Source organism: Marmota flaviventris, chromosome 9, assembly GCF_047511675.1.
Source record: "Marmota flaviventris isolate mMarFla1 chromosome 9, mMarFla1.hap1, whole genome shotgun sequence".
Lineage (NCBI taxonomy): Eukaryota > Metazoa > Chordata > Mammalia > Rodentia > Sciuridae > Marmota > Marmota flaviventris.
In genome coordinates this window covers 6,006,871-6,028,371 of record NC_092506.1, presented here as the reverse complement: position 1 = coordinate 6,028,371, position 21,501 = coordinate 6,006,871, and the positions used below count along the sequence as shown (strand labels likewise).

Sequence of the window (21,501 nt, the reverse complement as noted above, 5' to 3'; positions counted from 1 at the left end):
ACTCAAAAAGCTAAACACCAAAAAAACAAATAACCCAATCAATAAATGGGCCAAGGACCTGAACAGACACTTCTCAGAAGAGGAAACAATCAATCAACAAATATATGAAAAAATGTTCATCACTAGCAATTAGAGAAATACAAATCAAAACCACTCTAAGATTTCATCTCACTCCAGTCAGAATGGCAGCTATTATGAAGATAAACAACAATAAGTGTTGGCGAGGATGTGGGGAAAAAGGTACACTCACACATTGCTGGTGGGACTGCAAATTGGTGCAGCGAATATAGAAAGCAGTATGGAGAATCCTTGGAAAATTGGGAATGGAACCACACCATTTGACCCAGCTATCCCTCTATACCCAAAGGACTTAAAAACATACTCCAGGGACACAGCCACACCCATGTTTATAGCAGCACAATTCACAATAGCTAAACTGTGGAACCAACCTAGATGCTCTTCGGTGGATGAATGGATAAAAAAAAATGTGGCATATATACACAATGGAATATTACTTATCAATAAAAAAGAATGAAATCGTGGCATTTGCAGGAAAATGGATGGAGTTAGAGAAGATAGTGCTAAGTGAAGTTAACCAATCCCAAAAAACCAAATGCCGAATGTTTTCTTTGATAAAAGGAGGCTGATCCATAGTGGGATAGGGAGGGGGAGCATGGGAGAAATAGACAAACTCTATATAGGGCAGAGAGGTGGGGAAGGGAGGGGAGTGAGGTTATTAATGATGGTGGAATGTGATGATCATTATTATCCAAAGTACATGTATGAAGACACAAAAATAAATAAATAAATAGATAAATAAATAAATAAATGTGATAATTAATTTTTTGTGTGTAATACTAGGGATTGAACCCAGGGGTGCTCCATCAGAGAGCTCCATCCCTGGCCCTTTTTATTTTATATTTTGAGACATGCTAAATTGCTCAAGCTGGCCTCCAACTTGCAATCTTCCTGCTTCGCCCTCCCAAGTCCCTGGGATTACAGACATCCACCACTGTGCCTGGCTAAATATAACAATTTTTAAAAATACATAAATAAAAATATTTAAAAGAAAAAAATCACCGAGGGCAGGTGAAATACGCCAATCACAGAAAGACAAATGCCACAGGACTCTACTACAGGCCATCCCTCAAGTGGTCACACCCATGGAGACAAAGTAGAATGGTGGCTTCTGGGGTTGGGGTGGACAGGGGACTTGGTGTTCTATGGGGACACAGTTTCAGATTTGCAAAATGAAAAATGTTCTGTGGGTAGATGGTGGTGACAGTCACATAACAACATGCATATACCTGATGCCACCGAACAGGGCACTTAGAAAAGGTTCAGATGATAAAAGTCATGTGATACATGTTACACCACATCAGACCTTTTTTTTTTTCTTTTTTGGGGGGTTGGGGGGAGTACCGGGGATTAAACTCGGGGGCACTCAATCACTGAGCCACACCCCCAGCCCTATTTTGCATTTTATTTAGAGACAGGGTCTCACTGAGTTACTTAGGGCCTCACTAAGTTGCTGAGGCTGGCTTTGAATTCGCGATGCTCCTGCCTCAGCCTCCCAAGCTGCTGAGATCACAGGTGTGCGCCACTGTGTCCAGCACAATAAAAACGTTTTTCATCAAGTGAGGAAAGCTGACATCCCAACAGGTGAAGCTCAGAGGTTGACTCCTCCATTTTATAAAGGAGGGAAACCCAGCTCCACGCAAGTCTGAAAGGACAGAAGGGGCCACCTGCACGGCCCCACCCTGATGGCCCTTATCTACCTGTGTGAGTCATTTCTTCGAAAAAGTTGGAAACGCTTGACTCAGCCACTTCATTTTAAGTAAGGAACTTAAACACAGATTCAATAAGTAAAACAAATATGGTGAAAACCCTAGTGTCATGTGATGGCCACCAATACGGAGAGGAAGAGAAATACAGACAGAATGGAAAGGAAAGTAGGACATTAAGAAAGAAGTCTGTGGGGGCGGGGCTGGGGCCCAGTGGGGGGCTCGCCTAGCAGTGAGGTTCCATCCTCGGCACCACATAAAGATAAAATAAAGACGTTGTGTCCAAAGGGAGGGAGGGAGGGAGGGAGGGAGGGAGAAGTCTGCAAAAGAGACCTACAGACAGGAGCGAAGGACAGCCACTGACCGCCAGGCCCAGTGCAAGGCCTCAGGGCAGTGCAGGAGGCAGACACGCACAGGTCTGTGGAGACTGCAATTTGCCAAGACCATGAGGGGACAAGTCTGACGCATTCCAGAGAGACGGAGGGTTGGGAGCAAAGAGAGGCCGGGGCCCAGGGCCAGACATCCAGGCCTCTCTTGGGCGGCTGGGAGGGGAGCTGACAGGTTTGGAACTGGTCTCTCTGGACAGGCAGCACAGGGACTGACTTTGCAGAGGCTGAGGCGAGAGACACAGAGTCCCTGACGGGGGAGGAGCCGCGGGGGCTGCCGTGGGGTCAGGGAGATGTCTGGGGTACAGCAGGTCATTTCACGGAGGTCCACCGGCATCCAAGAAAGGAAGAGACCTGGCCTGTGCAGGCGAGGAGACCGTTCCCACTACAGGACGACTAGAGACGGGCAGGTGGGGCGGGGGACACAGAGGGAGGAGCCACGGAGGAAAGCCTGGCACCATGGACAGGGTGGTGTGGAGGCCTAGGAGCGAACGTTGTTCCAACAGCGTCACTGGGTTTTTCCAGGCCTGCACGCTCCCTGGAGCACACCAAGGTGGAGTCTGGACCAGGAGGAGACTCCAACAAGAAGACAGAGGGGCCACCCGAGAGGAGACGAGGAGGAGGCAGGAGCAGGTGCTCTGGGGGTGGGGGTGGGCCATGGCTCCGAGCAGCAGGGGACAGGCTGCGGAGGGCGGCGCTGGCTTTGGAAGGGCCTCCGCATCAGACCCAGCCACACTAACACAGATAAGGTCCCTTGCTGGGCTCCACGCTCCTCATCTTTCAAAACTAGAGGACAACAGTGATTTCTACACCTTGTCCTCATTAAAGAAGTCCCCTTTAACTGAGGGGGTGGTGCAAGACCCCGAGCCTATCTGACACCGCAGACCCCCCACGCCTCTCCTTCCGTGCTAACCTATGAGGAAGCTTAATGGGTATAACAGGCTCCTGATGATCTCGCAGAACAACCATGACATGCTCAGTAAGTTGTGTGATCGTGGTCTCTGCGCATCTCACGGCAAGTCTCAACAACGTCACCGTGGTTTTCTTTCCTTAATACCTTGAGAATTTCTGCCTTTTCACTCAAAGGAAGTGAAATGGCTTCTCTGGCACGTCTGAACTGCTGGCACCGCTACCCTCGCATTTGGGGCCGTGACTTGAACACAGGCCCCACGCACTGCCACCAGAGCAGTCCACCTGATGACGGCCATGCTGCCGAGTGACAGGCCGGTCTGCTGACCAAGGCTGACTGGCAGCTCGGGAGGAAGCAGGATGGCGTAGGATTTCGTCTCATTGCCCCGAACAGCCACCATCCAAAACTTGGGCTTGTTTATTTTGGTAGTTTTCCATTTAATATTTTTGGAACACAACTGACCACACGTCACTGAACCGCGGTGGGGGAGGACAGCCATGTGCAGTGGAGAAGCCCAGCAGACGCCACGTCAACACGAGACAAAGGTCCACATCACCCGCACCGAGCTAGTACCACGCACCTCCTGAGGTGCCCGCCACAGACACGGCGTCCCCTGGGTTCCTGCCTCCCGTGCACAGCCCGGATCTCGTGGAAGACAGGCAAACCCAGACTAGGAGAACCCCACGAGATAACTGGCTCACGCTCTTCAAACGTGTCAAGGGGCACGAAAGAGTCGAGAATGGTTTCAGATGACAGGAGGCCAAAAGGGCGAGTAAATGCACGTGTGAGCTGGACCCTGGACTGCTGACGCTGTCGGGGACACTGACGAAGTTTAAATAAGGTCTGCAGATCAAATAGCACCGGGTCGATGTTCACTGCCTGATCTCACCCCCGGGTCTGACTGTGCTCAGGGAGAGGACACCTCATCTGCACGCGCGAGAGAGCGCTGAAGTCCTCAGGGCCAGTGGCGCCACATCTGCAATTTACACTCCAATGGATCAGGAGACACGGGGGACAACAAAGGAAGCAGCAGTACTGGGGACTGGGGTGAGAGGTTGGAGAGGATTCTTTGGACTACTTGATGCTACTTCTGCAATCATTTCAAAGTAACAAGTGAAACCCAGGCCTGGAGCTGATCCCACGGGAGGAGTGGGCCTCGGGCTAGCTGGGAGCTTGGGACAGAGACATGCAGCCCTGTGCCCTGCTCTGGGCTGAGCGCATGTGACATCAGTGCCTGTCATGGCCCCTGTGCAGACAGCCTCAGTCCATGGAGCTCCACTCTGGGTGGGTGATCAGAGCCCGCCAGAACCCTTTCCTTGCTGGAAGCAGGTGGTACTGGCAGCGTGAGACACACACTGGACACGGGCACAAGTGTCACAGGGTGCAAGTCTCACCCTTGTCCTGGGGAACCAAATGCAACTCTGCCCAGGACCAGGAGGGGCCAGGAGGAGTGAGTGAACCACTGCACAGCACAAAGCCAAGAGGCACAGGTCCCAGTGGCTCTGGAGGCTGAGGCAGGAAGATTTCGAGATCAAAACCAGCCTCAGCAAAAGTGAGGCCCTAAGCAACTCAGCAAGACCACATCTCTAAATAAATACAAAATAGGGCTGGGGATGTGCTCAGTGGTCAAATGCCCGCTGAGTTCAATCCCCGCTTACCCCTCTCCCCCTAAAAAAAAGGGAAGCACAGCACTCCTTTGGATAAGCAGGACCACAAAACAGTAACTGCAGGGCTCCCCCTCACCAGACATCAAGCCATTCAAATAAAACACTGAGGGGCTGCCCTTGCTGTGGTGTTAGCAACACAGCATAAACAGTGTCATTCAGCTCGGGTAAGGCACAAAGCAGACCCGCAGCTCCGTGGTCATCAGGGCAGCTCCACCGGAGCCCTATGCAAGGTGATTGGGAGCCTTTGAGATGTTTATGCTCCCCGGCCCAGTCTTAGCCATCCTAGGAATCCGAATCAAGGAATCAGTCTGAAACGGGAACCAAGAAGTGTGCACAAAGATGCTCAAGACAGCAGAATTCACAGAGCTCCAACACCAGGACGCTGCTCGGACAGTATGCATCAATGACAGTGACGCGTGGGCTCCATTCTGATGACGTGGGAGATGCTTGTGATGCAATAAGAAGCCGAGAGAACAACCGAGTGCCATGACCCGGAGGCGCTCTCCACGCGGCCCACGCCGCAGCCCCGCTGGCTCCCACAGGCTCCGCTCGAGCAGAGCTCGTGTGCCCCTCTGGGTGCTTTCCCATATTGCCACGTGGAGAATTCCCATATTCTTCCCCACTGGAGATGCAGTATCTATGGTGTGAAAACATTCCCAGGCCAAGGGGAGACCTTAGTCCCTGGTGAGAGGACCCGGCAGCAGGCACACTTCCCCTTTCCACGGGCTGCCCCGGCTGAGCCTGCCCCGTCTGCAGGCAAGCTGGCTCCCTGACTCTGGTTGTCTTGGGGGTCAGTAGGTCGTGTCTCCCCACCACACATGCTCCCCACTTGCTTTTCCAGATACAGAAAGCAGTTCAGTAGATATTCCACCAAAGGCCAGTACCCTCCGCAGCTCCGGAAGGCCCACCCCTGCCCCCGCAGTGTCACCGAGTGATCACTAATCTGACAGTCAGGACAGAGGGCTGCACTGTCCCTCCCCGCACCCCGCAGGCCCTCTCACACACGGTTTGGCTCAGGAGCCTGGTGAAGGCTCTCGGCAGGCCAGGAGTGCCACAGCAGTCCCGATCCATGAGGCACCCGGGGCCGTGGACAGTGGGGAGTAAGAACACCCCTTTGGGTCCTCATGTCCCTGCAGAGGGCATCCAAAGCAGGCCTGGACTTGAGACCTGAGCTACCAGCCTCTGGGTGAGGGAGCTCCGCCTGCCGCACACTGGGCAGAGGCAGGATGGAAGCAGGGCCCGTCCACTGAAGTCCAGGCAGGAGCAGTGGCCCAGGGACAGCCCCTCCCTGTGGGCAGGGGCCCAGCTTTCCTCCCCAGCTCTGAGGTTTAGCACCTGAGGCCCAGTTTCCTTATCAGTAAACTTGGTACTGCCACTCCAACCAGAGCAGGTCACCCTGGGGGTCAACTGAGACAGTACACCTGAAGGGCCAGGCCTCAGGGGACAAATGCCAGCCTGTCACTCTCTTTCCCCCTCCTCCCAGAAGAATGCAGAGATGGAAAGGAATCCCATTCACCTCCACCCAGCTCTGCAAGGCTCACCTGACCACCCCCCATGCACAGCTGTCCTGCCTCCCCCCACCACAAAAGCCCCCAGCCCTGAAGGTAGCAGGAGCCAGCCTGCCGGCCGGCCGCAAACCTCTCCCGCAAACCTCTCCCGCAAACCTCTCCCGCAAACCTCTCCCTCTGGGCACATACTGCACTCTGCCACATGCAGAAACTTCCCCCGAAGCTGGATTCAGGTGTATAGGGCCACACCCGTCCTGAAGCACTCACCCTACACCAGTCAAGCACCTGGCTTTCAGCACAGAGGACGTGGCAGAGAAGTCACAGCCAGCTGCTGCTCTGCCTGGGGTCACTGGCCCCAGGATACAAAGTTCTTTGGCACTGGGCTGCAGGAGCCCTGGGCTGTGGCCAAAGCAGAAATCAGGAGAAGGGATACCACCTCCTGAGGCCCAGAGGCCGGATGGGAGGGAAGGGGAGACAGGGAGGTGGGTCCCACACCAGACAGCCCAAAGCCTGCCCCCACCGTCCCCCGGATGGGCAGGATTCTAAGGGAGGGAGTCCAAGGCCAAGGCAGAGCAGAGCTCTGTGGTAGATTTAGGACATGCTGCCACAGAAGGTTAAAGGCACAGAAATGTCAACCTACAGGCAGAGCGGGCCTCGCAGAGCAGCTCGGGACGGGGTGGTGAAGAGCAAGGGCTGCGGGACCCCCTGAACCTGGACACGGCCAGAGTTAAGTTCGCTGCCACAGTTGTAGGGCCTATCACCACCCTGTCCCTCCACCCTCACGCAGGACCAAGCACAGGAAGAGGCACCAGAGACACAAAGATAAATGAAAATCTACCTCATTCCCAGAACATCCCACCCTTTCTATAAAATGGTCAACCTGCTTCTCCTTGGCTGAATACCGCTGCTCTGCAGACCTGGCCTGACTCCGAGGCTGTTCCGGCATCCATGTCCACTGGAGAAAGCCTGCCCGGGGCAGCTGGGGGCCACACTGCAGCGCCCATGCGGATACAGGCTCCTGGCAGCTGTCACCAGAGGCTCATCTGAGGCACGGGGACTGGGACAGTGTGCAGGAGGAGCCCAGTGGGCAGAGTCCCACTGCCCCCAAATCTCACCCCACCTCCCAGAGCTGACGCGGGCAGAGGCTGCTGCACAGGGCTGGGGTGGACACAGGAGCCACAGGTTGGAGGCTCTGTGAGCCCAAGGGAGAGCTGAGTGCTGAGGCGGAAGCAGAGGACAGTGAGAGGCCAAGGGCAACCAAAAGCCCTCCTGCTCCCAGACGCCTGCCTCGGCATTAAGAGAGACCCCACCCTCAGCCTGTCTGAGACCAAGCCCCAGAATCCTGTGTGACCAGCCTCCTTCCTCACGATGGCAGTTCCCAGAAGGCACTTTCAGACGTGGCCTTTTCAGGTTGTCACTGTGCCAGGTGCATCCTGTCACCCCCCCATGAAGGCACACAACAGGGACATGTGGACACAGGGAGCAACGGCCCCCCCTGTGCCCTGCATTTGGAGTAGGCGGTTGGTGGAAGGTTGGGAAGAGGCCCTCGAGGTTGACAGCTCTGGCCGAGAATCTGCCTGAGGACGTGGAGGCCTCATTTACGGAGCAGAGCGGGCATCTTAGTCAGCCCTCGTCCTCAGGAGCAGCAGCTGACCCCGAGTTTCCCCTGCCCGCTTGTGTGACCAGCCTCCTTGCACTGGCCTGCAACCTGCTGTCAGAGCATGGCAGGACAGACACTTTGGGGTCCCACTAGCACAGCAATTGGCTCAGGTCACTTGCCTTGGGGGACACCACACTGTCTTGCTTGCTACTGGTGATACCCAAAAGGAAAAACCTCCCTTTCCTGGCTGCAGCGATGAGGGGGCGGCAAGATCCAAAGATCCTGATGCCGGCTCCTCTCCAGAGCACCGACAGCCAGGGAGGCCTGTCAGCTGTCCCTGGGCCTGTCCCTGGGCCTCAGAGTGTGCATTAGAGACAGGGCAATCGTGGGGTCACTGGGACGCATAAGTAACTCCTTGCAAGCAAGAACGAGCCACAGCAAAGCAAGGAGCATCTGGTGCTTCTCCTGCCGCCCCTAAGGGTGGCTCCCGGCTTCCGGGAGACTGAGCAATGTGGCCAAGGTCACCAGCAGAGTCAGGTTTGAGCCCAGCTCCTGCCCCCTCCCGAGCAGGGGCGCTGTTAAGGACTGGAGTCTTCACTGACTACAGGACCAGGCTGTGGCTTGCAGCAGAAGCACAGTGTGGCAGCACACGGACACCAAAAAAAGCAAAACCAAAATCCTTCTTCTAATAAAAACCGCCTGAACTCCTGCAGGCCACCAGTGGCTGTGCTGCTACCTGAGACCCGCCAGGCAGTGCTGGCAGCCGCGCATCCCAGATAAGCCAGGGCAGTTACAACTTGCCCAATAAATCTCCAAACGTCCCCAGAAACTCTGCTACTGCAGACCTACACTACATCTCCCAGGCTGCCTCTTGCAACCAGAAGCAGCACGAAATCCCACAGTCGGGGCCATTTTGGTCCAGACAACATGGCTACTGTGCGGAGCAGAACACTGATGGCCCCCAACAGCTGCTGTAGCCAAGGGGCAGGCCCTGTCATGTCCTCCTAGGACCCACATCACTTTGGCCCTTAATACCCACTGTCATGTAGCATCTCCTGCAGCCTCAGAGGGCAGCAGGGGGCAGGAGGTCACGGATGGCAAAGGTGAGGTCCTGCCAGGGGCAGCTGGTGGCGTGGGGGTTCTGAAAGGCCAGGAGTCCCTGCTGCCACGGCAGACCATCTCAGAGGTGCACAGCAGCAGGGTGAGAGGAGGGGTGGCTCGGAGACAGGCCCCACAATATCCTAATGAATCCACAAGCCCCTCCCCAGCTCCCTCCCGCCAGCCCCAGCACCCCAGCCCTCCGGCCCAGCCTGGGCTGCCGCCAGCCTATGCAGAACCAGAAAGTCTTGGCAGGGGACTCGGGGTGGCGGCAGTGGCCTCTGATGGATGGGCTGCTCTCTCCAGGTTGCTCCACACTGACCTAAACATGTCCTCCGGGGGCCCAGGGGCTGGCAGCCAGCAGGGACAGATGAAAGGAGGATGCGCCTGGCTTTCGGGCGGCACAGACTGATATCAAAGAGCCTGAGGGGGAAGGACTGAGGCTGAGATTTCTGGGTAGTAGGAACCTCAGGGAGGGCACGAAGAACAATGCAGGTGACAGAGACAGCAGAGAAAACCAAAGGCAGGCGACGGGACACAGCATGCAAGCGCCAGCTGCAGCGGTCTTGTGCTCCAGGGCTGTCCCCAGCCTCCAGCCACTGTGATCACCAGGCTCCCTGCAGTGCCACAGCGCCCAGCGACCCTCCACTCAAAGGCTGTGACCCAGGGGAAGGTAGCCTGAGCAGCTGGCACTGTGTGGGTCTGTGCACTGAGGGACAAAGGGGCCTCCTGAGGTCCCCAGGGAGTGGCAGGAAGGACAGGGCCAGCCAGTTGGAGGTGGCTGCTCCCAGCCTCACTGGAGGCAGTGAGGATCTAGGGCCAACACTGCCCCCTGGTGCAAGGAGCTGTCACTGACAACTTCCAGCCAGGACACAGGTGTGGCCTCAGGGACAGAGGGAGGACAGTATTTCTCTTGGTGCTGGCACTTGACCACTGGGGGAAGGCTCTCAGGGAAGGGGTCACTTGCCCTAGCTGGCCCACACCCTTTAAGACTCAGCTCAGGAACGCCTTCCTGGACACCCAGCCTCCCCAGCCACCCGCTTCAGTCAGCACAATGAGTTAACAGACATGTGAGTGTCCCCTACACACAAGGTTAGAGCCCAAAGTGCTGGTGACAGCACACAAGGAGGGTCAAAAGGGCAGAATCAGCAAAGAATGTTTGTCTCTCCCCAAATTTACATGTAGAAACCTTGATCTTGGGTTTCCAGTGTCCGGACTGTGGGAGACACACAAGCTCATATGGCATCCTGTCAAAGCAGCTGGGAGGGTGGGCACCAGGACGGCCGCGGCTCGGGGCTGAGTGGGGTGACAAAGCTGGGGCACTCATGTGCCAGGTGTATACACCCCTGGGCTGTGCTTTGCAGGGAGTGCGACGCTGGACAGGGCAGCGCCTGCAGGCGGTCAGGAATGCTTCGTCACCCAAGTTGGCTAGGGTCCCAGAGCCTCTGCCCACTTGCTCGCTCCTCGCCCCTCAATCCAAGACCAAGACCAAGGGGCCTGGCTAGACTAGAGTGGGCGCTCAGAAGCCCAGGGGCTTTGGGGGTGGTGAGCTGGGGGCAAGAGGGTGTTGTCGCCTAGTGTTGTTGAACTGTGTACTCTCAAAAGAAACGCAGAAGTTCTGGTCCCAGAACCTCAGGATGTGACCTTATTTGGAAAAGGTGAAGCCAAGGTAGTCAAGTGAAAGGGGGGTTACTAGGGTGAGCCCTAATCCAACATGCTTGGTGTCCTGATCAAAGGGGGACATTCAGACACAGTGACGGACAACGTGAAGGTGTGGGGAGACCATGGAGAGAAGCGCAGGGAGGCTGAGCCTAGGAAGGTCTCCCCTAGAGGCCTGCGGACGCCTGGGACGTGAACTTCAAGGTTCCAGAGCGGGAGGCGGAAATCCCTGTTGCTGAAGACATCCAGTGTCGGGCCTTTGCCCTGCTGCGGTGGCCTTAGAAACCCACTGCACCCAGTTCCCCCGGCCACTGCCACTCGGCCGGGAAAACCTCAGTGGCACAAGTGTCTCTCTCTGCTCATCCGCTGCAGGCCACAGTGCTGGTTTCAGAGCTCGTGGCTACTTAGGTCTGCAATCAAAGACCAAGGCGACAAAGGCGAGGGGGAGGCAGGGAGAAGTGAACAAGGCCAGCGTGCCCAGCAGGCGGGCTCCGAGCAGGGCTGAGCCTCTGGAGGCAAAGGCGCCCGCCAGGGACGGATCTTAAAGGAGGCGGAAGGGATGTCCAAAGAAGGCGGGCAGGTGGAGGAGGCGGCTCAGGTGTGGGGGTGGCAAAGCAAATAGCCCGGCCAGTGTCCCGTCAAGGCACGGCAGGCGCTGGGAAGGACCCCCCTGGAGACACCTGGGCTCCAGGTCAAGGGCAAGGAGCTTGGGTGTGCCCTCAACAGCAGGGTGCAGCGGCCAAACCGGGCAGAGCAGAGACAGCTTTGAGCTGGGGGACCACAGGCCTTATGCCCAGGAGAACTGTCCCCAGTCCCCCAGTGAGAGATGACAGCAAGTGCTGCCTGGGGGTGAGAGCCCATGAGCAGGGGCAGAGCAGACCTCTGAAAAGGAACAGGAAAACAGCACAGGTCCCGCACACAGGGCTCCCTGGGGGCCTGAGCAGAGCTGAGAGGAGGGTGCAGGGAAAGGTGAGGGCGTCAGTGAGCTGGCAGCTAAGGCAGGCTCTGCCTGGTCTAATGCCCCAGTTTGGACGAACACTTCCAGAAAGTCTGAAAAGCAGAGAAATGCAGGGGGAGCTGGAGGACACTAGGATCAATGGACTCTTCTTCTTTTTTAATGAAACACTAAATGGATCCAGTGAAATGTAGTGGATCAAACACCCGGGTTTATTTCTATTCCCTTCTGAAATCCCACTAAAACATCAGTACGGGTTTCCCTTTTAAAGAGCAAAACCACAAACACAAAGAGCAGGAGAGCTGACAGCAGCAGACGATGGAGGCGAGAAATGAGATGAGAAAACTGCTTGGCGTGTGGACTAGCGGTGCAGCCTGAGGAGGAGGAAATCCCGGGGGTCAGGGTTGGGAGTCCCGCCATCAAGTGGACCCAAGCCATGGCCGCCTGGGGAGTCCAGAGCCTCATGGCAGGTGCCCAGGTGGGGGGATGAGGGACAGGGCCGCCAACAGAAGCCAGGTTGGTAGGGATCAGAAGCCCAGATGCTCCTCCCCATCACACAGCCAGGACTCTCCCGTCCCCAGTGGGCAACAGTGACGGCGGCCCCGATTGTGGTCCCCAGAGCCCTCTGCGTCCACTGACTCTGCACTGCAGCCCCTATGCCACAGCAACCTGCTGCTCCCAGGTCTGCAGCTGAGGAACTGACGCTGGCAGGACGGGTCAGTGGCATGCGCGGGGCACGCCCCCGTCATCGGAATCCTGCACCCTGCTCCTGACCACCACACGATGGCTCTTTCAGAAGACAGGAGGCTTGGTTCCTGGAGCGGCTGCGGCCCAGCCACCAGGCCCAGCCCAGGCAGCAAGGCTCCAGACTGCAGCCGGGGATGAGGTCACCTGCCCATCTGCAGCTGGAAACCCCTCAGTTCCACAGCGCTTGGCAGGCCCTCCTCCAGGGGACACACCACAGGACTCCTCTCAGGTGACCACTGTAGCTGGACCTTGGATGTCCTCCGAAGGCCCACATGTTAAAGGTTTGATCCAGCCAGACAGGGCGGTGCCCTCTGTAGCCCCAGCTGTTTAGGAGGCTGAGGCAGGAGGATCGCAAGTTCAAGGCCAGCCTGGGCAACTTAGTGAGACCCTGTTTCAAAATAAAATAAAAATGGCTGGGAAAGTGGCCACTGCTAGAGAACCTCTGGGTTCAATTCCCAGTTTAAAAAAAAAAAAAAAAGTTTGATCCTCAGGGTGCGACTGAGGAGGGGGTAGGCTTTAGAAGGTGGGGCCTTCTGGGAGGGCTTCGGGTCACTGGGGCATGCCCTGAGAGAGGACTGTGGACTCTGATCTCTTCCTTTCTGTTCTGCTGCCCGGCCACGGGTGAGCAGGTTCTGCTCTGCCACGTGTGCTCACTGTGATGTGCTGTCCCCTCAGAGGCCCCAAGCAACCAAGCCATCGACCGTGGACTGGAACCTCCAAAACTGGGAGCCAAAATAAACCTCTCCTCTTCAGAAGTAGATCACCTCAGATATTTGTTGTAGGGACAGACAGCTGAGTAACACAGAAACCAACCAACCCAGCCCAGGATGCCTGCAGCTGCGACATTTGGGCTCTCCCAGAAAAAGCCCGCCTGCAGTCCCCCCGCTACGGGGGCCGGGTGGGGACCACCGCCAACAGGCTCAGCTGCCCAGGTTTCCCAATGGGCTTTGGTGTCGCGTTTTTCAGTAGAAATGTCAGCCAAACACCACCAGATATTTGAGGAAATCACCAAAAATTCACCAAAACAAACTGGGTTGTTTTTTTTTTTTTTTTAAAGGGAACTCAAGAGAAAAGCCACACAGAGAGCAGACACTTAGAAAAACTATAATTAATCTCCTCAGAGAAATGAGAAAAGCAATTGCATCCATTAAGTAAGAGGCGGCAGTTATTTTAAAAAGGCAACAAGAAAGAGCTCTAGGAAAGTAAAAATAGAGTTGCAGAGAATTTTAAACACAACAAATAGAAGAATTACCAGGCAGCTCAGGACATCGCCCAGAAAGACGAACCTGCAGAAAAAAAGGGGGAAAGGTAGGAAAATGAGAGGCTCAGGTGGGCCCTCCCGTAGCCACTGCCTGGAGTCCCAGAAGGGAGAAGAGAAAGCCAGAGGGAGGGGCCATCCACAGAGGCCCTGGGGACTGAAGGAGTCATGGGTTTGGCCTAGCCTCAGGCCGACAGTGCCCCGAAAAAGGATCGGGAGGCCCTTAGCTTCCTGCAAACTAAAGAACTGCCGCAGGCTTGGTGGCTTAAGACAATAGAAACCACTGTCCTTCAGTTTTGAGGGCTGAAGTCCAACACCAGTGTCCACACCCTGCAGGACAGGCGGGGATGGGCAGCATGCCCTCCACTTCTGGTGACCACTGGGGCTCCTTGGCTTGTGGCCACATCATTTCAAATGCCTGCCTGTCTCCTCAGCATACGTCTCTGCCTTCCCAGGACACTCATGATGGCACTTAGGGCCCACCCATGTCATCTTCCCTTGTCAAGATCCTTTTTTTTTTTTTTTTTAATTTTTTATTTATTTTTTAGTTTTCGGCGGACACAACATCTTTGTTTGTATGTGGTGCTGAGGATCGAACCCGGGCCGCACGCATGCCAGGCGAGCGCACTACTGCTTGAGCCACATCCCCAGCCCCTTGTCAAGATCCTTAATCACATCTGCAGGTCTTTTTTCTTTTTCTATTTCTGGGGATTGAAACCAGGGGCACTTTACCACTGAGCCACAACCCCAGCCCTTTTTACTTTTGATTTTGAGCCAGGGTCTCACGAAGTTGCCCAGGGATGGCCTTGAACTTGACCTTGAACCTGCCTAAGCCTCCAAGTTGTTGGGACCACAAGTATGTTCCACCACGTGTGGCTAGAGGACTTTTTTCTTAAAATGTAGGACCTGGATATCCCTGGGGACATCTTCCAGCCCTCTATACTTCTGAACAGGAAAAGGAAGTCTCACCCGACTGTCAACAGTGACAGGAGCCAGATGCTGCTGGTGCAATGTCTTTAAATTTCCGAGGGAAAACACTCTCCAACCTGGAATTCTCTACCCAGTTAGACAATCCATCAAAGACTGCAAAATACACAATCCCAGACATGCCTGTCCCTGGGAAGCTCTGAGATGGGCTCTAACAAGACAAGGAGCGGGCTGGCCAGGACTCAGGGGCACAGAGGGGCCTCGCAGGTGCAAGGCAGGTTTGCTCCCCAGCATTTCAAACAGACACAGGGTCCAGGTCCAGGTCCCAGGCTGCCAACTAGAGGAGGCAAAGGGACTCCCAGGCTGCAGGAAGTCCCAGGCCACAGTGCACCCAGCAGGCCCAGGCGGCTCCCTGCAGAAGGCAGCTCCCTTAGAGGTTCCCAAGGTGGCTGGAGTTAGACAGGACAGCAGATGGGCCCCTGTCTCTGGAAATGTGAGAGCCACTCAGGATTTGTTTGTTTAGCTGGGGATGAAGGAAGGAGGCAGCTGATGAAAAGTGGACAAGAAAACGCCACCATCCTCCACACTCTGCATTTTCAAAGGTGATTATTTACTTGATTTAAATAAAGTAAAAATCTGAAAATGTGCTTAAACACAGACCTACACAACCGTGCTGGGAGCTGGGGGAGAAAGGAGGCAGCCACAGGGAAGGCGAGGCAGCTTTACAAGTGTAACTCTCAGCAGAGTCCACAGTATTGCTTTTTCGATAAAGAAAAGTTAAACTTAACCAAAGAGGAAACCACCCTCTACAAACAGTAGCAATCTCCAGAGGCTCTCCCCTAGCACACTCCCAGACCAAACCCCGCCCTGCTGGGCTCCCTCCCCTTCCCAGGCTCCACACTCCTAGGGATGTGAGGCCCCATTACCTGGATTTGTGTTTTGATTTTTTTCGTGAATGATAGCCATTTTTTAGCTTTTTTCAACTCAATGTAATATCTGAAATCTATTCATATTGGCATACATATAGAGTCTGTTGTTTTAAATTATTCACTGTTGTTTTTAATTTGTTCCTTTTTTTGTTTGCTTTGTTTTCTTTCTGGGTGCTGGGGAGCAAGCCCAGGCCTCAGGCATTCCACCCCCCCCACCCCCTATTTCCCCAATCCTTTTGCATTTTTGAGTTCACTAATTGTTTCGGCTATAGGTTGTTGTGTTACATAGGCCACAGTTTATTTGTGCCCCAAAGAGGGACCTGTGACTGAAGGTTTTGGCCCCTCCTTTCCTAAGTGCAGACACACCTCCTGGGCAAGGATGCTGCAGGTAGGTGGGGTTCTCTGGGAGGCAGTGAGGTTATGCGGGTGGAGCTCTCCTGATCAGGATCACAGTCCTTATAAAGAGGTTCCAGAGAGCTCCCTCACGCCCCTCTGTCCAGTAAGGACACAGTAACCTACGAACCAGGAAGTGGGTCCTTATAGGACACCTTGATCTCAAATCTCCCAGCCTCCAGAAAGGTGAGAAGTAAATCCCTATTGCTTATAGATTACTCTGTCATGGATCATGTTTGGCAGCCCACACAAAGGCAGTGATAGTAGGTGCTTTCCAACCTTTGGCTATTAAGAACCGTATCATACAGACTGACAAAATTATAATTGCTTCAGTGGGACAAAAGGTCCATGGGGTCCATTACACTGTTTGTTCCACTGCTGCATATGATTGAACCTTCAAAATAAAACTCAGTTAAAAGTGAGTAACTTTGACCTCGTATAAAAGATATGTAAGAATTTCTCTAGGACATAGACTTTAAATTGGCCCAGGGGCACTCAACCACTGAGCAACATCCCAGCTCTTTTTTGTATTTTATTTAGAGACAGGGTCTTGCTGAGTTGCTTAGAGCCTCACTGAGTTGCTTAGAGCCTCTCTAAGTGGCTAAGGCTGGCTTTGAACTCACAATCTTCCTGCCTCAGCCTCCAGAGCTGCTGGGATTACAGGCGTGCACCAGGGCGCCTGGCTAGGCACATTCCTAATGTTAACATTGTCAAATATCTCTCCAAAGTCACATTGTCCTAACAATCTGTACCGACTCTGGAGTGCAGCCGAGCTTCTGTGTCCCCATGTAGTCACTGACTCTATAATGTCAGACTTCGCTTTTGTCAATCTTGTGGGTATAAAGTTGCACCTTGCTTTACATTCCAGTTCCTTGATTACTAGTGAGGTCAGACATTTTCTTATGGTTATGGGCATATTTCTGGGTTTTTCTCTTAACTGCCTGTTCATGTCACTTGCCATTTTTCTGCAGATCTGGCTATCTTTCTCTCGCGGAGTTGTAACATGTTCCAGACGGGACCATCGGGCCGCATCCTCTGTTGTGTGGGGAACCCCCTCCTGCAGGGAGGAGGATTGGCAGGTGCTGGAAGGGGAAGGGGCAAGAAGCGCAGCAAGAGGCTGAGGGAGAGCGGGTGGGACGAGAGCTGGAGCAAGTCCAGGAAGAGGCTCCGGGCTCGGGTGAAAGACGCCTTGGACTGGATGAAGACGACCTCCTCCTCTGGGACCAAAGGCCGGGCTTCCGGGACAGGCCCAGCTGCAGAGCATCCCAGTGTCTGGCCACAGGCCACACCAACGCTTCCCACTCTGATGGGTCCAGACTGTCCCATCCCAGGAGGCACAACCCAAAGAGCAGAGCAGCAGCCCACGGCAGGTCCACGTGCAGCAGCACCACTTCCCACTGACATCAGGTGGCCTGTCACCATAGCTGCCCAAGAACCCAGAGTAATGAGGTCAATGAGGCACCAGGGATGACTGCCACTAAACTTTAAGAAAATGTCTGGCAGCTGGACCAGCAGAAGACGTATTAGAAAAAGCAGCGGCATTTCCCTCTGGAGTTTTGAAGAACTTAGTTTTCTGAGTGAGCGGGTTTAGGTCAAGTGGTTCTTCTAGAACAGCAAAATGTTAGACTGATTATGTAAGTGATTTCTTAAATTTTTGTGGTGATTAACCTTGGAGAAGAGACACAAGCAGTTTTCAGTCTGTATTCTGGTACATTCTTACAGAATGCTGGTTTGATATTCTTTCTTTAGAGGAAATAAGGCAAAAGTTAGGAGCTTTGGGGGTTTAGACATCAAATAAGTTCTAGTTAAAGTCTACCAGGAACCAGAGTTCTGTGACCCTCCGGACAACCTGACGGGCTTTTGTCTCTCCTTCCTCTCCTAATTCTTCCCAAGCAAGAAGTTACCAGGCCAATGGCTGCCACAGTCAGAAAATTAAAATGCAAACCACTCCGTTAAAATCTGAATTTCAGACAAACAGGAAAAAAAAAAAAAAGTATATCCCATGCTCTATTTGGGGTATACTTACACTATAACATTATTTGTTATTTACTTAAATTTAAATTTAACTGGGCATCCTGTATTTTATCTGGCAACCCTGATGGGCCAGCAGAGTTGAGTCCCTGATGGGATCTTAAGCAAAGAAATGGGTGCAGAGGCCCAGTGTTGACAGGGCGCGAGGGGCGGGGGGAGCAGGGGAGCCAGCGGCAAAGACGCAGCCAGGACGGCAGGAGCTGACTGCCCGGGTTCAGAGCAGACTCTGGAGAGCGCTTTTACCTCTGGGCCTCAATTTCTTCACTTGTATATTCAGAAATTTAAAAAATACCAAAGAGCTCAGAGGGTTGTTACAAAGATCAGTTGAGTTGAGGCATGAGACAGTTTAAACTGCCTGAAGCCCAGCAGGGCGGTGCCACCAGCAATTCCAGCAACTCGGGAGACTAAGGCAGGAGGATCCCAAGTCCAAAACCTGCCTGAGCAACCCAGCAAGGCCAGTCTCAAAATAAACAATAAAAAGAAAAAGAAAAAGCAATTCCTGGCACATAATCAGTCTCTATCCTAAATGGCGGCTTTTGGTGTTGGCAGCACCACTGAGTATTAGTGCTGACCTGTGGCCGATGAGCACTGGGGCTGGAAGGGACCAGGGAAGACAGCAGAGCCCCGGGTGGAGGGCTGGGGCTGCTGCAGCGCAGTCCTCACTTGTTGGGATGATGCTCTGTACAAAGTCCACCCAGACACCGGCTTGCTCAGAACAAGTCAGGCCTCGAAAGGAGGATGTCCAGGGGCGCTGTCCAGGGGCGCGCCAGAGGCCGTGCATGGTCCTGGCTCACTTCACTGACTAAAGATGGATGACACATCTCTCTCTAGTTCTGTGCTCAGTGGCAGCAGTTTGGTGGCCTGAGGTTGGCCCCGATGGGCGTGCTTATGCCTCAGAACCTGGCAAACGCTGTAATGAGGTCCTTTCCTCACCTCCAGCCCTGACAGAAAACCCGGATGGGGCACAGGCACGCGCACCCCAGAGGGGCTGGGTGGCCGGGGACGGGGCTGGGTGCACAGTGCCCCTGCTCTACTTTTCCTGTAGCTACAGAACTCAAATAAGAGGCCTCTTTTTCTTTTTTAAAGGCCTGGTGTACAGAAGGTTTAAGTTGGTCAAAGAGGTGAGGGAGAAAGGAAATGGGCCCTGTCAATATTCAAGTAGCTCGAAGCCATTTGGCAGCACTAATTAGGCTATGAGCATATCAAAATGAAAATTCTTTTGATAATCGCACTTATCAACTTGAAAATTATTCCTCTGTCTTCTAAGGGACTAATTTCTTTGTTCCCACCCTCCACACCTCTGTCTGTCTCTCTCTCTCAACCAAGTGTGAGAATTTAAAAGCACAGCTTTTTGATACGCCTCCCCTCCACAACACACACACACACACACACACACACACACACACACACACAAAGCCAAGACACCTCCCGGGGCTCCCCAGGAACCAAGCTGAGACAGCTCTTCCCTCCCGTGCCTGTCTTCCACCCAGAAGCCCTTGCTTCCACCCCCTAACCCTCATGCCCTCCCCTCCTTCCATTACTAAGCCACCCTGAATCACTCCCTTCTGACTGCCTGAATTCTGGTAAAAGCCCCCTCAGCCATCACCACAGCTTGAGCTACCAAGGCACCTGGTTATTACTGATTGATTAATTGATTTGGGTGCTGGGGATTGAACCCAGGGCTTACAAGGGAAGCACTCTACTAACTGAGCTATATCCCCAGCCAAGAGTTCAGTCTTCTTAAAACCTCGGAGCCCTGCCGCACACGTGTGAGACCTGGTCTCCCTGGCCTCCTCTCCCAGGGCCTCTCTAGTGTGCTTCCCAGCCTTGTCTCCCACCACTCCACAGCCTCCTGGACCCTGCCCACGGCTTGCCCACTGCCTCCTCTTTGTTCCCAGAAGGTCCGGCATGGTCTGACCTCTGTCAGAGCACCCCCTCCACCCAGCCGGTCCCACCCCGCGAGCCCTCCCCCCTCCTCACTGGATGCAAGTCTGACTTACGCGTCTCATTTTTCTCCCTACTTAAATTCGGTAGATTTAAAAAACATCCAAGGACAAAGCAGACAGGAGAAGAAATGGCAGCAATGTAACCCTGGAAGCTGGACACAGTTAAGGGTCACTGACCTTGCAGCCCCACACTGGCCAGGGGGAGGCTGATGGTCCACCGACACCACCACCCACTACATCTACTGTAGGATCCACAAAGGGCCAGGTTCCCCCAGAACAGGGCTGAGTGTGCCCACCAGGGTGGGAGAAAGCTCTTGAGAAGCCACATCTCCCTCCCATGCCCAGGAGACCACCTGCAGGGGTCCTCTGGAGAAGGGAAAACCAGGAGCTGTGGACTGGGGTGCGAGGCACAGCAGAGAACCTTGGGATCTTGCCAAAATGGAGAAGGGAGGCCAAGTGATCGCACATCCCGTCCCCTTCCCTCACTCCCAGAACACCAGCAACCAAGGAGGAAAGACTCCGGATGTGAACACTGAGGTTCCCAAAGAACAGCCCACCCAGGTCACCTACTATGAGCTGGACCCCAGTATGTTCTGGACGTTCAGGCCTCTTGTGAGCCCCCAAGATCACCTGGCAGATTCATAAAGAAAACAAACCAGAGAAAAGCCTCAGAAAAAACCCTGGAGGAAGCCAACCATCCAGGGAGAAGAAACCTACAGAAACCTTACATGCATCAAGAGCCTGGGCGTGGAAGACCATAGCCCTGCACGGCAGGACGCCGACGCCCGTCTTGGAAGAATCACTCAGGGAGAAAAACAGGGCCTCAAGGAAACTAAAAATGATAGGAGAAACTGGCCAAAAGAAAGCAATAGAAGGGTTGGAAGTTAAATGACAGGAAATCTAGAAACGGAACAAAAAGGCAAATGAAATGGAACATAGGAAAGAAAGGAGAAAAACTGGAGAGTCAGTCCAAGAGATCTACAAACGAAATGATAGAAGCTTTAGGAAGAGGAAACAGAGAGAGGAAGAAATGAAATAATCCAGGAAACTCCCGGGACAGAGCGTTGGAAGGCCCCGCTGGAGCCCACCAAGGTCTTGTAGGTTTCAGATCCTGGAAGCCGACAGACATCGGGGAGGGGACAAAAATCAGAAAGGTTTTGGATTTCTTGGCAACTTGCAAAGCTAGAAAAGTACAAAGCAAGTCTTCAAACATTGTCAAGGAAAAATGATTTCCAACCTGAAATTTCCTCTCCAGCCAAACCATTGACCACGTAAGCAGGCAAAATAAAGACAGAGAGCAACCACACTCGCCAGGAAGCCGAGTGGGTAAGTTCCACCCAGCAAGGGACCTTGAGGGGGGGGGAGGGGGGGCAGGAGCTCCCCCAGGACAAAGACAGAGCTCTGGAGGAACCAGCCAGGGCAGCAGTGGTGTATGGGTGGGGGTGCTGGCCTCCACTTCATGGGACCCTCCTCAGGGGCACTGAGGGCAACAGAGTCATCATTCTCACTGATAAGACTCACAGGCCACGGCCTGTGATGGCACCGACCAATGAGATGGGAAAGTCGCTGCAGAACGACATGGAGCCCAGGACGTGCTTCTAACCCACATCTTAGCAGGAGCCTTCAGATGCCATGGCCCCAGCAGGGAAGATGGCAAAACTTGCCCAGTCATGTGCACACCCCCACACCTGTGGACTGTTTCT

General features: G+C 54.1%; 1 protein-coding gene across 9 annotated transcripts in view; it reads right to left on the bottom strand.

Annotated features, from left to right (window-relative positions):
* The window catches only part of Pc (pyruvate carboxylase), a 106,671-nt gene that overhangs the window by 26,376 nt on the left and 58,794 nt on the right, over positions 1–21,501 (bottom strand). Inside the window, exon 1 of one of the 9 annotated variants that reach the window (XM_071616023.1) lies at positions 13,567–13,589. The exons of the other annotated variants lie outside the window; for them this stretch is intronic. The gene's annotated coding sequence lies outside the window, so the exon portion shown is untranslated. Of the gene's footprint in view, positions 1–13,566; positions 13,590–21,501 lie in introns of those variants that run through there. 9 annotated transcript variants of the gene reach the window in all.